Here is a 16,349-nt window from a genome sequence, read left to right as displayed (position 1 = left end):
CCGACTATCGGAGGAGAAGAGAAGGATTGTAGGAGAAGAGATAGCCCGGCTTCTGGCAGCCGGCTTCATTATGGAAGTTTTCTTCCCAAAGTGGCTCGCCAACCCGGTCCTCGTGCTGAAGAAAAATAACAAGTGGCGCATGTGTATAGACTACACTAGCCTCAACAAGGCTTGCCCCAAAGATCCCTTCGCCTTGCCAAGGATTGATCAAGTAATAGACTCCACAGCCGGATGCGAGCTGTTGAGCTTCTTGCATGCTTACTCAGGCTACCACCAGATAAAGCTGGATCCAGCTGACCGCCTGAAAACCGCCTTCATCACACCATTCGGAGCCTTCTGCTACCTGACTATGACATTCGTCTTAAGAAATGCCGGTGCCACTTTTCAGCGTTGCATGCAGAAATGCCTCCTCAAGCAGCTCGGCAGAAATGCTCACGTCTATGTAGATGATATTGTGGTGAAGACAGAGAAGCGCGACACCTTGCTGGAAGACCTCAGAGAAACATTTGAAAACTTGCGCCGATTCCAAATCAAGCTCAATCCCGAGAAATGCGTGTTCGGAGTACCAGCCGGCCAGCTCCTAGGCTTCCTGGTCTCCGAACGCGACATCGAGTGCAACCCAATGAAGATCAAGGCCATAGAGAGAATGGAGATTCCCACCAAGCTGCGGGATGTCCAGAAGTTCACCGGATGCTTGGCTTCCCTGAATTGTTTCATCAGCCGGCTCGAAGAGAAAGCCCTCCCCGTCTACCGACTCATGAAGAAGTCCACTCATTTCGAGTGGAACGACCAGGCGGACCAAGCCTTCCACGAGCTAAAGAAGATGCTGACCACGCCGCCTGTCTTGGCGGCACCGGCTGAAAAGGAGCCCATGCTCCTTTACATTGCCGCTACTAGCCGGGTGGTCAGCACTGTCATCGTAGTCCAACGCCCAGAAGAAGGCCGGGCTCAGCCGGTTCAGAGGCCGGTGTATTATTTAAGCGAAGTCTTATCCACCTCGAAGCAGAACTACCCACACTACCAGAAGATGTGCTATGGTGTGTACTTCGCCGCCAAGAAGTTCAAGCCCTATTTTCAAGAGCACCCCATTATGGTCGTATGTACTGCCCCGCTTGCCGAGATCATAGACAGCCGGGATGCATCAGGCCGAGTGGCCAAATGGGCCATTGAGCTGGCCCCCTACGTGATCTTCTACCAGCCCCGCACAGCCATTAAGTCCCAGGCACTGGCCGACTTCCTCGTCGATTGGGCCAAAACCCAATACCTGCCACCGGCTCCCGACTCCACTCACTGGCGGATGCACTTCGATGGGTCCAAGATGCACACCGGCTTGGGAGCCGGCATCGTCCTCACCTCTCCCAAGGGCGACAAGCTCAAGTATACATTGCAAATTCATTTTGCCGCCTCCAACAATGTGGCCGAGTACGAGGCGCTCATACACGGGCTCCGGCTAGCCAAAGAGCTCGACATCCGCCGGATCTTGTGCTATGGCGACTCAGATTTGGTGGTCCAACAGTCATCTGGTGACTGGGACGCCAAAGACGCAAACATGGTGAGCTATCATTTCCTCATCCAACAAATCAGTGGACATTTTGAAGGATGTGAGTTCCTTCATGTACCACATGCCGACAACATGCAAGCAGATGCCCTGGCACGAGTAGGATCCACCCGGCAAGCCATACCAGCCGACGTTTCTCTCCACCGACTCCTCAAACCGTCTATCAAGCCGTCTCCAGAATCTGATTCCATCTTCATGCCGCTTGACCCCAACGCAGTCGGATCCGACTTGGGAAACCAAGCAGGCAGCGCGAGGACTCCAACAGGCAGCCCAAGGACTGCCGTAGTCACACCCGGCTCGGAGAATTCGGAACTTGGCCCGGGGACTACTACAGCCGGCCCGGGGACTACATCAACACGACAGGCGATGGCCGACTCCGACTCCAACTCTTCACTACCCAGCCCACCCGCCCCTATCACAGTGGCAGTCCTGACAATAGAAGAAGTCACAGCTCCATCCTGGGCCCAGCCCATCCTGAACTTCTTAGTAAATAGAGAGCTGCCAACCGACGAGATCTCGGCAAGACAAGTTCAACGCCGAGCCGGAGCCTACACAATCGTCAACAGAGATCTTGTTAGGCGCATCGTCACTGGAGTCTTCCAGTGCTACATCGAACCAGAGAAGGGCATAGCAATCCTCAGGGACATCCACCAAGGTGAATGCGGCCACCACGCAGCCTCAAGATCACTCGTCGCCAAGGCTTTTCGCCACGGATTTTTTTGGCCAACTGCCTTGGAAGACGCCAAGGAACTAGTCAAAAACTACAAAGGGTGCCAAGTTTTCAGCTCCAAGCAACATCTGCCGGCTTCTGCACTCAAGACCATCCCCCTCACCTGGCCATTTGCCGTCTGGGGGTTGGACATGGTGGGCCCGTTCAAGACGGCGTGCGGCGGCATGACGCATCTGCTCGTCGCTGTGGACAAATTTACCAAGTGGATTGAGGCGAAGCCGATCAAAAAGCTGAATGGGCTGACTGCCGTCACATTCATCGCAGATGTTATAACCCAGTATGGCGTACCGCATAGCATCATCACCGACAACGACACAAATTTTGCAAAGGGAGCACTGGCACGTTTCTGCGCAACACGCGACATCTGGCTGGACCTAGCGTCCGTTGCCCACCCGCAGTCAAACGGCCAGGTCGAGCGAGCAAACGGCCTCATCCTCTCCGGCATCAAGCCCCGACTTGTCGTGCCACTGGAGCGTTCGGCCGGCTGCTGGCTCGACGAGCTGCCGGCCGTCCTTTGGAGTTTGCGCACTACCCCAAACAAATCGACCGACTTCACCCCTTTTTTCCTTGTATATGGTGCCGAGGCCGTCATCCCAACTGACATCGAGTTCGACTCGCCTCGGGTCACCATGTACACAGAGGCGGAAGCCAAGGAAGCACGAGAAGACGGTGTTGACCTGCTGGAAGAGGGCCGGCTGTTAGCTCTCAGTTGGTCTGCCATCTATCAGCAGGGTCTGCTCCGCTACCACAGCCGGAAGGTCAAGCCAAGATCTTTCCAAGAGGGCGATCTTGTGCTCCGGCTGATCTAGCGAACAACCGGCCAGCACAAGCTCTCGGCCCCTTGGGAGGGCCCCTTCATCATCAGCGGAGCTTTAGGCAACGACTCCTACTACCTAATCGACGCGCAGAAGCCGAAGGCATGCAAGAGAGATGATTCCGGCAAGGAGTCGGACCGACCGTGGAACACCAATCTCCTCCGAAGATTTTACAGTTAAAAAGCAGTACGTAGCACGCTACCTTTTGTACTAAGTACGAGACAAGGGGTGCCCCGAGGAGTACTCGGGGACTACCCTCTTTTATCTATGAAAGATGAGTATCACGCATACGATTATGTTGCTACATTTGCTTTCTTCGTCCGGCACCGGGTTCGACCAGTCGGCCCGGGGACTCGCCGCCTCAAGTTATATCTGAAGTTCCACCTTCATCCAGACAAGTAGTGTGCCGGCACCCAAGCCCCCTCTTGCCAAAAGTCGCAGCTCGAAGAAACGACTGTCCGAATGGCAAGAGCCAAGGGCAGGAAAGGATGCCCACGCGAAAAACGGCTAAGGACTAACGAACTTATATAACACGAGCCGGCCTCCCACCCCGCCAGCCGACTACTAGAGCAGTTGGCTGGCCGACTTCCCGTTCACCTTGCTGCAATCTGAGAAAGCTCTAGTACTTGCCTTCCCAAAACGACCAAGTCCTTCTCCGGCCACAGACTGCAGAGCAGCTGTCCGGCTGGGAAGGCGGTAGCCAAGGGAAGGCGACAAAGGAAAAAGCCAAAGGATAAAAAGCAAACATAAACGGAAGCCAAACACATGATTAATATTTACACAAAAGACCTTCGAAAGGCCAGCATTCAACATAGTCTGAATACACCCCCAGTGGGTGGAACTGCGCAAATTTAAAGATTGTTCAAAGAAGTAACAAGCATGAAAGCTAGGACGGCGGATCAAGCCAGGGGAACAATAGGCGAGTTGGGCAGGTTGGCGGAGTCGGCGGTGCCGGCTGGAGGAGTGACCGGCTGGCGAGTCTCGGCATCGTTGCTAGAGGCACGATCGGGCTAAGGCGGGCTGGTCGCTTCACCATTCGGCGCAGCGTCTTCGTCATCCTCTCCCTCTTCCCCTTCGCCCTCATCACTGGAGGCAATCTCTTCCGCCGAGTCCTCACCTTCGGCCGGGTTCAGCCCGAACCACTCCTCCGGCTGAGCGACGCCGGCGTCATCCACCTCAGGAGCAAAGGCGCTGGTATCGGTATACTCGGCGATCGCCGAGGCGTGCTGGATGATAGCCGGCCGCACCGCTTCCAGCTCCTCGTCAGCCTCCTGCCGCCAGGTGCTCAGCTGGTCCAAGTTCAGCCCAGGATACCAAGCCCGGACGAACTCTAGAGCCCGCCCAGCGCCGGACCGGGCCGCTGACGCCTTCCAAGCCTCGAAGCGGCCGACTGCGACCTCCAACCAGTCGGCGGTCTGACTTGGGGTGCGCGGAATCACCTCTCCAGGCCAGAGGGCGGCCAGCACTTGCGCTCCGGCGCGCTGAAGACGGCGGAGCATGCGATGGGCCGGCTGCAGGCGGGCTTGAAGCCCCAGAAGCTGCTCCTCAAGTGACCGGCTGGCATTCGGCGCAATCTCGGCCCCCGCCTGCCGTCGCGTGTCGCGGTAGGCCTCGATGGCTTGGGTGGCGGCGGCTGAGTAGCCGGGGAAGTAATCTGCACAAAGAGGAAAGCAGTGACACAAAATCAAAAATGAATCAGATAGTAGAGGGCAGGCAAGGACGCAAAGAAGAAGGCGGCCTACCATCAATCAAGTCTTCCACCCGGCTGTAGCCTTGGCTCAGCGCCTGCATTATCTCGGCCCAGTTTGCCGCCTCGGTCTCATACTCGGCTTTGAGGGCGGCCTCGCTGTCCTGCGCCGCCTTCAGGGCCGCCCTGTGGCTCTCCTCCTGGTCGGCCAACCTCTTGGCCAGGCGGTCACGCTCTTGAGCCAGGGCGGTGCACTCGGCCTCCTTGGCACGAAGGGCGGTCTAGGCTCCGCTCAGCTGGCTCCTCAAGTCGGCATTGGCCCCTGCAATATAAAGAAAGAAGTCGTCAGGAAAAGATCCGACCTGACTACTCGGTAGTCGGCCCGAATCTCGGGGACTACACCCAGTGGGTGCGCTAATGCGCCCCCACTTAAAAGAAAAACGAAGCGCTTACTCCGGATCTCGGTTAGATCAGTGGCTTTCTAATTCAACTCCTGGGCTTGGGAGTTGAAGCCGACCGCGCGGAGGTTGTGGTACTCCTGCAGAGAAGACAAGGGACGTGAGTAAGAACAAGATGGTAATCAAGCTTTCCAATAAGTTCCAAGCCGCCTGCTCAGCAGCCGGCTCGGAACTCGGGGACTACACCTAGTGGGTGCGCTGACGCGCCCCCATGGAAGAAATTAAAAGCAATCAAAGGAGCAGGAGGACTCACCCGAATAACCGACCACGTCGTGAGAAACTCCTGGATGTACTGCTTCAGCGTGGTGGCTTGGGCCTGAAGCCGGCTCCGGACGTCCTGCGCCGCCACATTCAGCACGGCTGTCCCGCCGCCCGGCGTCCACTCAGACGAGCTGTTGCTGGCCGCTTCTAGGTCCTGGGCAGACGAGCCGGTGTCCACGGTCTTCTGCGCGTCCGGCGCTGAAGTCGCCTTCTCCGCGCGCCGGCGAAGCGGTGACGAGATCACAAGATCCCCTCCCACGGTCGGCTCGCCCCCAGCCGGCTGCGCTGGCGGCACTTCAGGCCGGCCTCCTCGGCCCGCTCCAGTCGGCGGCGATGGCGCTGCCTCCCTCTCCATCTCCGGCTGGCCGTGGCCAGCCTCCTCCAACAGGGGCACAGGGATGTCGGGAGCCGCGACGCGGAGGGGAATGATGAACTGCGGAGGCTGGTTCTGCAGGGCCTCCGCCTCCCTCTCTGCATCTGCGGCCTCTGCCTGGGCCATGGCGGCCGCGACGGCTCGCGCCTCCGCTGACTTCTGCTCCGCCTCCCGAGCCGCCCTCCGCTTCTCCGCCTCCAGCTCCTCCCGCGCTTCCCGCGTGTTCCACTCCGTCGCCTCTAGGAGGTCGGCGCGGGGATCTACCCGGCACGAGCTTGAAGACCCTGCTACGGCTCCGACTATGGAGGCGGCCGGGACTCGCCCAAGGGAAAGAGGGGCCCTATTTGATGAATTGAGAAAAAGGGTTTGGAAAAACATCAACCGAAGAAGAAGAAAAAAGAAAGGCATGAGAACAGCGACACTTACGCTGAGACCGCCTGCGGCTGCTTCACCACCTTGCGGAACGGGCTGCCTTCGCGGCCGCCTCGTCCCGCTTGGTCACCGCTGCGGTACTCTTGGGCTTCTTCGGCCGACTGCCGAAGTGGGTCGACGCGGCCCGGCGCTTCTGCACGCCGCTCTGGGAGTCGGCCCGGCGGATGGGCCCGCACCATGGTAATCGTGCGCCGATCGGTGGTGCGCGATGACTTCGGCCTCGTCGTCATCTGGTCAGTCCTCGAAGCCGGCCCCGAGCCCGGACCCGCCCGCGTCGCCGCCTTCCCCCACGACGTCGTCTTCCATGGCGGCCGCCCCCAGGTCTGGGTCGTCTACATCGTCCATCATACGGTCGGGGAGGAACTGGCGTTCCACCCCTGCGGCCCCGGCTGCTGGCGAAAGCATGTGGTTCCGCCAAAGAAAGGCCGGCTGGTCAGGAGTCGGCCACCATGAACTCGGCAACGAGCAAAGAGAAAGAGGAAGAGAAACTTACCACCGGCGGAGGATTGGCGCGAGAGTACGACACCTTGCCACACTGCCACTCCTCGGTGAGCTTACAATTAGAAATGTAGTTCACCATGTAAGACACCTCGGCGTGAGGCATCTCCTTGGTGCTTAGCCGGCACGGGTCGAAGCGGTCGCTCATCTAGCAGATCATATGAGGTCGGCCCTAGAGCGGGAGCACCGGGCGCTCCATGAAGGCGGCCACCAGGTCGGCCCCAGACAAACCCCCGACTGGATCATCACCCGGAGCCGGGCAACGGAGGTGGACCTGCCCGGAGACAGCGACCTGGACCGGAAGGACCATGAAGGCTGCCTCCCAGCCGGCAGGCCGGCTATGTAAGCCGGCAGGTTGACGAAGTCGCCTTGTGGAGCAATATTCTTCACATAAAAGTAGGACTTCTGCCAGAGCTTCACCGACTGGATCAGCGGGATGGGCGGAAACGGGTTGTTGTCGCTCGCCCTCCGCATGGTGATGAAGGCACCGCATGGGGCGGGCACGCCCGCGACGACGGTGCCAAGCTTGCACTGAAAGAACTCTCCCCACAGTTCAAGAGTGGGGAGGACGCCAAGAAAACCCTTGCACAGGGTGACGAAGGCCGACAACAGCATCACCGCGTTGGGAGTGAGGTGATGCGGCTGGAGATGATAAAATTCAAGGAACGAGCGGAGGAACCCGCTCGCCGGCAGGCCGAAGCCGCGCAGGCAGTGCGAGCGGAAGATTACCCGCTCGTCCTCTTCTGGCACCGGCGAGATCTTCCTCTCTGGCGTGAGGCGGACCCGCACGAGATCTGCGCCCGGCAACCGCCGCGTCCGACGGAGGAAGTCGACGTGGTCGTCATGGACGTTGGAGCCGTCCCAGGAGCTCGACAACGCCATGGGGACGGCGCGGCGGCGAGAAAGGTACGACGAAAGGAGGGCGCACGCCCCAGCTGCGACGAAGCGATGGCGAGCCAAGAAGATTGGCAGGAAGGCCGAGCGGTGGCAGGTGGCTGTCGTGACGAGAGGAGGAAGAAGAAGGAGGGGGCGGAGCGAGGGAGAGCATGCGAGCGTTTGGCACTCCCCTCCTCTCCCCCTACTTATAGCCTCGTGCGGCGAAGCCGAGGAGGCAGGACGTGGGGGGTGTGGGATTAACTGCACCCACTCCCCCATGCCCCGCGATTATTGCGCCATTACGGCATGGGGAAACCGCCGCTGGAGCGCGCGCGGTCCGTCCAGGCCATAGAAGATCGTGCGTGGGCCGAGGCCCTATAGTGGCGGGCCCTAGGCTGCGGCGGCATCCCGTCGCGCGCGTGGGCTGGCAGGCCCCTCCAGCCGGAGGCTGCCACGTGGCGCGCAGACGACGAGCGGTCAGTTCACTGCCAGACTCGCGCGCCGACTTGCACCCGCCTTCAAACTTCGAGATCTCTAAGAGATGGCGCGCCTAGTCGAAACCGGCTTCTGGTTCCCGGCTCCTCAAGATAGGAAGCTGACTGGGCTCCTCGACCTTTTCCGCCTCGGAGCCCAACCAGCTTCGGGGACTACTGTCGGAGTAAATGACCACGGGTAGCCTAGCCGGCTTCCCCTGGCACTTCAGAAAAATTATAGGCCGATCAAGCCTCCAAGCTTCCAAGACATGGGGCCGCCTTCCCCCAGCCGGCTACCTCTCAAGCCGGCTGCGCAAAGGCAGCCCAACCCTGAAATCCTTGAGAAACAAGACCCCTCAGCAGGCGGCTAAGATCTTGCCCTCAGAGTCTGCACCCACATAACGGAGACAAGACGGGGCGTGGCTACAGTAAAGCCTGCCACCCCCGAATCCCGACGCACGCATGTCCACAGTGCACCGTACGGGGCGGCCATCCCCGTCCGGCGCGGCACTGTTGCCACGATGATCGTGACGTCACCCACGGCGAGGGGTCAGTACGCCCCATGGGTGGCGGCCCCCCTCGGTCAGGGAGACCCCGAAGGCGGCCAAGCTTCCCACAGTCGGCCAAGGGTATGGCCGGCTTCCAACAGCCGGCCATCTCTCTCCCTCCAAGGAGGTGCTTCATTAAGGAGACATGAGAAGGTAAGGCTACAGTGATGAGCCACCTCGCGGCGACACTGTAGCCATGCTTACCACGACAAAGCCATCGTCACCAGGGGCAAGGTAATAGTAACCATCCCCCGACAAGACCCCCGAGCGGTGGGGCCGGCCTGTCGGCCAAAGGGTCGGCAGCCAGCGGGCCTACTAGTCGGTGGGCCCCACCAGTCGGTGGAGAAGCCGGCGGGCGTAGACACAGACGGCTGGGGCCCACGCCCAGCCGAATTACCATTGTACCCCTGGGGGGTAGGCCTATATAAACCCCCCAGGGTTCCCATGCAGGGGAGATCACTCTTTGGATAGATTTTAGACACCACAAGGAGCAGAGGAGCGGGCTGGCCTGGCCCTCCTTCATCCTTTCACCGAACAGCTCAAGGAGCATTCTGTAGCTACCCTTCGAGCTAGTGATCATGCGGAGACCCCGCAGAGCAGCATTAGGGGTGTTATCTCCGCGGAGAGCCCTGAAGCTGGGTAAGATTCGCTGGCGTGCGTGTCTTCGCCTTATCCCGTTTCCAGGCACCGGCGACGTTTTATTGGGTCCCACAATGATAAGCCATCCATTGGCATATGTCGCACCAACCACCCGACAAAAGTCATGGAGAAGATAGGGATGTTGTAGATGGGCTCAACAACAATTCATCCAGGTTTCCATATAAATAGAATTCCACAATTATGTGAACAAGGTGATAGCATTGGTCAGACCAAAAGATGTAATGGTGTATGCTCGAGGGATCAACCACGAGTAAGACAACATTACGAACACTGTTGGTTCTGATTTGATTTGATGATAGCCCACACTCAAATCAAGGTTTTGACAAGGCAATAAATCCAACAACTGATCGCGAGGATCAATCGATGAAGATATCATCTTTCTTCAACAAACACACAAACACAAGGATATCCCTTTGGCAATGAACTAAGTCAGACAAACTTTTATCTTCCAACTCTACAAGTTGTTGTCTAGCTTAGCCAACTAGCTCAGGGGTATCCAACACAGATTCTTGGAGAAGGGGTGATTTAGAGGAAACCCAACTTGGTCACAAGCTCAACATAATGGCCAGGGCACAACCTGGTAATACTTCCGAGAAGATATTCAGAAAATCACGAACCATCGATATGTTATTAAGCTCGAGAACAATCTTGCTTTTCAGGGCAAGCCGATATGATCAGAAGAGCAAGGGATTGACACAATCCTAACTCATTGATCCAAGAGTGCACCGGAAATAAGGACTAGGTAGCACGATCAATCTTAGGATGATGATTCAATAACCAGCACGCTAAGAGTGAGAGTATTGTCCATTAACTACTAAGCAACGAGGTTGCTAGGAGTATTGATTTCACACATCACAGTTCACTTGTCGGCATTCCGGTTACAACAACACATGACTGAGGAATGAATAATGATGGCAAGAAGTATTACTGTGTCAAGAATTCATAAGAGGTGGTGCAATCCGCATGAAATTCTTGACATAAAGATGGTAACACACCAAGGTAGAACAGAGCAAAAGCTGGATTGGCATTTTGATCCACGGAATACAACTACTTTGACTCAATCCTCGAAATGGACAAGGTACTGGAGTTTGTTTCTCCTAGTCATTCCAGAATAGAATGGCTTGACAAACCACACGAATAATAGGCATCGACGAACGAATGCACACATACTCTAGACTATCGATTGATAGACAATGGTCGGAATACAAGTGAAGAGTAACAACTCAAGGAACATATATCTTTCTGAGTTGTGGATGCATAGATTAGTATGTCGAGCAAACCTCAACATTTCTTACGGATAACCCATGCAGAAAGGTAGAACTGGCAGATTCACAATGCAAAATGGAGAACTCATCAAGAGCACTCTTATGGTGATGTTTTGGTTCAACAAGGAACTTCTGCCATAAGTAGTTCATGGTATTGGAAGAAGGATTTACCATGGACCTTGAGGAGTATCGCAAAGGTTACTAATATCCTAAAGGAACTAGCAAACACTATCAACATGAAGTAAGTAGGGTGAATTTTGGGCTCAAAAACCCAGGAGTAGAATACCTACTACTAAGTAGCATCACGGGATGCTTTCGAGAATAATGGCCAGAATCATCACCCTGGGAACACAAAACATGACTAGATTACTAGGTGGTCCTCTAAGACACCTAGGGTCATAATAATAGCTCCAACATATATGTCGAGGCAACAAAGTACCTCAAGTCACCGATTAGTGTGGTTAATCTGGAACAAAGGAATATCGCGAACGGAAAGAAGGGATTTGCAAATGCATCAGACTATTTAGAAACCTGGGATGACTCGGACAGCATAATGGCTGTAAATGCTCAAAATGATTTGAGACATCCTGCAAAATGGTGGCATAACCACTTAAAATCATAATATCAAAGTTCTGAGATGAACTGTCAACACACAGAAGTAGTAGGAACTGAACTCGGGCTTGAATCCATCAATCCTACAAGTCCATGGATTAGTAACACGTGATCCTGATAGAAGGATGAGAAGCCTAGTTCTTAATCCCCGTAGAAGAGAAGAGGATGACTCAGATCAGAAGGACATAAGGTATAAGGAGTAAAAATATCCTTACGTTCCCTTCCACAATCAATTCCCTTATGTAACTAAAGCATTTCTAGACTCAACTTTGACCAGTTTGGCCTGATAATCCTACAGGCAGTCAGGCTCTGATACCAAAGCTGTCAGGACCCCGATCCTAAGTCACACCGATCTAGCATGTAACACATCATATCACTTTGCGGCCTCACACACGGTATTCCCACAGGTGCCACCTTACCAGGCCCGGGACCGTTTGCACCTTTTGGCTCACGTATATGATAGTGTCGCTAGCATACATATGACAGAGAACCCGGGCCGACATGACTAGTCGTGAACCCAAAGTGGCACTAACTTACGGGGACAAGCATACATGAACCATCATCGAACGTGTCGGTCATCAGCGTGTGAATCCAGGCTGTAGCAACTGGGCTAACAGGACTCCGGGAACCCGGGCTGTAGCAGGCTAGCAGGACTTTGGAAATCACCGCGTGACATTTCCCCGAAGGGACATACACAGGAACGAAGTGGATCACATGCCGGCTAGTCTAAGTGTTCCGGAGCAGTAGTAACTGGGCTAGTAGGACTTCGGTAAACCGGGCTGTAGCAGACTACCATGGCTCAGTGGAAGCACTAGACTACATTTCCCCATAGGAGAGGCTACCAAGGATAAACAACTAGGTTGTCGGATCCCACACATACCAAGCATTTCAAAATCATACACACAATATGCTCGATATGTGCAAATACAACATGGCATCACAACAAGACTCTACGACTCGGAGTATTTATTCATTAGGCTCCAAAGAGCCAGATATTACAAACATGGGTCTCATGACCCAGCAATCAAGTCATACAAGAAATAGCACAAGCGGAAGCTCAAACATGTCTGAGTACAGACAACTACAAATGAAAAAGGCTGAGAAGCCTGACTATCTGCAAGACCCTCCCGGGGGCACAAGATCGTAGCCGAGGTAACAAGCTAAACGTCGAAGTCCACGCAGAACTACTAGCGAGACTGAAGTCTCTCTGCAAAAACATAAATTATGCAAACGTGAGTACAAATGTACCCAGCAAGACTTACATCAGAACTATCTACATATGCATCGGTATCAACAAAGGGGGTGGTGGAGTTTAACTGCAGCAAGCCAGCTTTGACTCAGTGGCTAACCTGAACTACGACTACAAGTAACTCTCTGAGGTGGTGCACACGAGTCCACATATTCACCATATCAATACACCGCTATGGATCCGCTCCCGTCTACCTACTAGAACGCCATCCATAGCACTCATGGTTATCTTGCGCGTTTTAGAGTATCCACTTTCACTTGTCTATGAATTGTACAGGCAACCCAAAAGTCCTTTACCGTGGACACGGCTATTCGAATATATGATGTTAACCCTACAGGGGTGTACCTCTTCACACACGCTCTTGCCTCTTACCACCATGTACACTTCGTGTATCTTGGCAACCTTCAAGCGGAAGCCTGGTGAGGGAGTCGGCCACGACCTGACTAACCACACAAGTATCTAGTCCATGTTTATCGCCTATTCGGGTTCCATCCGCAAGCAGATCCGGCCGGGGTGTCGCTCACGGCCCCAAACGATGTGTATAGGATTCCAAGCCCACCAAACGGGCGACGCTTGGTACACCCGGCCACGGTGCCTAGTCTGTCCCAAGCCCACCTGTACCGGGTGCCACTTGGTAGACTACTAACACTACCTAAAAAGACCAGAAACTAGTTGCAACTCCTGGACAGAGATCAGGTTGATTAATAAGTCAAGAGAGCTTGGAGTGCCCGGAGCCCAATGTGTGGTAGTAACTGGTCATGGATCACAAACACAGAACTCAGTTCCTGAGGACGGCTTCAATGAGACAACCCACCATGTACTCCTACATGGCCTCTCACCGGTACCTTTACCAAATCGTGTTCACACACTTAGCTCACACACACTAGGACATGTTCACCACCATTCCAATTCATCCCCGATGAATCAGACCCGACTCAACTCTAAGCAGTAGCAGGCATGACAAACAAGCATGAATGAGTAGGCACATCAGGGCTCAAACAACTCCTACTCATGCTAGTGGGTTTCATCTATTTACTGTGGCAATGACAGGTCATGCAGAGGAAAGGGGTTCAACTATCGCAGCATGTAACAGTTGAATTGTCGTTGTCCTAATGCAGTTAAAGAGAGCAGAAGCGAGAGAGTGAGATTGTATCAGAATGAACAAGGGGGTTCTGCTTGCCTGGCACTTCTGATGATAGTATAGTTCTTCATCGGTGTCATCAATCTCATCGTCGGAACGTCGTCTACTGAGAGGGGACAATTACCGGCAAACAAGGAAGAACACAATCAATGCAATGCACAATATGATGCATGATCATGACATGTCAATATGCTATGATTTGAGCTAATGCAACTAGCAACAGGTTAAATGAGGTTGGTTTGAATCCAAGATTCAAATTCAAACTCCGTATGTGGAAATTCAAATGCCATTTACATGATTTGTCCTAAACAGTAGCTATAAGTTATTCTAACATGCATGAAAATGATACAGATGGATAGATTGGATTTTTCTGATCATTTTTCATATATAATTTATTTCATTTGGAGTTACAGATTAATTTCTATGATTTTTTGAAGTTTAGGGTATTTTTTGGAATTTCCTGAATTATTTAAATCGAGAAATTACTTACTGCGTCAGCATGACGTCGGTGTGATGTCAGCAAGTCAACAGGGGCGGTCCAGGTCAAACCTGACCAGTGGGGCCCACTGGTCAGTGACACAACTAACTATCAGAGTTAGTTAGTGTTAGGTTAAGCACTAATCTAGGTTAATTAGCACTAAACTAAACCTAACTAATAATTAACTAGGCGGGCCCACATGTCATAGGCTCAGCTATAATTAGTGATTTTAGTTAAACCTAACCAAAATCATTAGAGGAGCTGGGCCCACCGGTCAGTGGCTGTGGGCGTTAATTAGAGCCTAAACTAATTAGGCCATGTCAGCGCGCCGGAGTTTTGGCCGATGGCGACCCCAAACCGCGGCGGTGTCCGTCGGAGTTGCGCCTGAGGTGACAGATCGACGTGCCGAGGGCACCAGGAGGTAGCCCGTGCCCACGCGCATCCAGGGGAACCAACGGGAGGGCACGGGGTGGCCGGAGTTCGCCGGAAGCGAGCTCGTGGCGGCGACCGGAGTACGACATGTTCGGTTTGGTGATAGAGGGCACAACAGGTCGAACGGGTGGGTGCCACGGGTAGCCGACGGTGTGGTGCGCCCAACGGTGGCCTTGGACGGGGCTAGAGTGGTCGGAAACGATGATGGCGATGAGCCGGGCGGCGGCTGGAGCTCGGACGTCGGTGGTTTTGCTGTTGCGGCATGCTAGCGGGCGAGAGGATACACTAGAGAGGCGCTACGGGGTGCGGTGAGTGCGTTAGGCACCAGTGCGTGACCAAATGGTCACCGGAGCTACGTCGGTGACGAGCTCAGGCGGCGACAGGTGCGGGCAAGCAAGGTGCGGTCACCACGATGCACGGGAAGACAAACGGAGAATCGGGAGAGGGTCAGCAGCTCACGACGATTTTCGTGGAGTGGACGGCGAGCTCGGGGATGCACCGGAGTGAGCGAAGCGGTGAGGGGGATCTCCGGTGGCCGGTGATGAAGACGTTGAAGATGGCGACGCTGTGGGGCGTCCGACGGTGCGTGTGTCCTTGAGGAGGCGTAGACGACGGAGGCGGAGCTCATGGACGTGTTGGGAAGGCTAGACGGTGGCTTTGGCCGCGGCGAACAACGTTGGTGGCGATGGTGGCGCTCGGGCACGAGGTGCAGAGTGAGAGAGAGGAGGGGATGAGGAAGAGGGAGTGGGCGAGAGAGTCTGGGGTGATGCGTGGCGTCGTCCATACGCGTCGGGGCAGCGGCGGAAGCAGGACGTGGCACGGCGCATGGTCGCGCGCGTCGAGCACGCGCCTCTCGTCCTTCTGGCGAGACGAGGGAGATGACTGGCAGAGCTGGTGGGCTGGGCCACCAGCTGGGCCGCCAGGTAAGTGACCCAGGTAAGGGTTTTCTCTCTCTCTCTCTCTCTCTCTCTCTTTCCTATTTCTTTCTGTTTTCTATTTCTGACATTTGTTTTAATTTGGTTTTTGAACCAAACTAATTTTTCTGCTTCTGATAATTTTTGCAGGGACTAAATGGATTATTCCAAAGCCCCTCAACAATTATCAGAATTATTGTACATATAGTTAATATATCACATATGTAAATCCAATGCAAATAATTATTGGATTAACTCAAATGCCCAAAATAAATATTTTTGTGACTCCAAATATATTGGTATGAATTTTACCTCTTGCCAATATTTTTATAGGATAACAAGAACATTTCCTTGGACCCATTTGAGAAGATTTTAATGTTGATTAATTCTGAAGTGATTTGTGAGGGTTTCAACTAACCTCAATTCAACTTTCAGAATTTAGACATGATGCATGATGCTCTCAAATGCAACTAATATAATTATTTACAGACAAGTACTCTAGGGCTGTGACACTCCATCAGAGCTACGTCGCGATACGACCCGATATAGAGGCGCGCACACCCTCATTGCTTCACTGATGAGGTCATGGATCATGAATTCCCAGAAGGGTTCAAACCCGTGAATATAGAATCATACGATGGAACCACGGACCCCGCGGTGTGGATCGAAGACTTCATTCTCCACATTCATATGGCCCGCGGCGATGACCTCCACGCCATCAAATACCTCCCTTTAAAACTCAAGGGGCCAGCTCGGCACTGGCTCAACAGTCTGCCTACAAATTCTATTGGCAGCTGTGAGGACATGGAAGAGGCCTTCCTCGATAACTGCCAAGGTACATATGTTCGACCTCCGGACGCTGATGACTTAAGCCATATAGTTCAATAGC

Source organism: Triticum urartu, chromosome 3 (genome assembly GCF_003073215.2).
Source record: "Triticum urartu cultivar G1812 chromosome 3, Tu2.1, whole genome shotgun sequence".
NCBI lineage: Eukaryota > Viridiplantae > Streptophyta > Magnoliopsida > Poales > Poaceae > Triticum > Triticum urartu.
The sequence above is the reverse complement of the archived record's forward strand: the minus strand, read 5'-3'. Positions refer to the sequence as shown.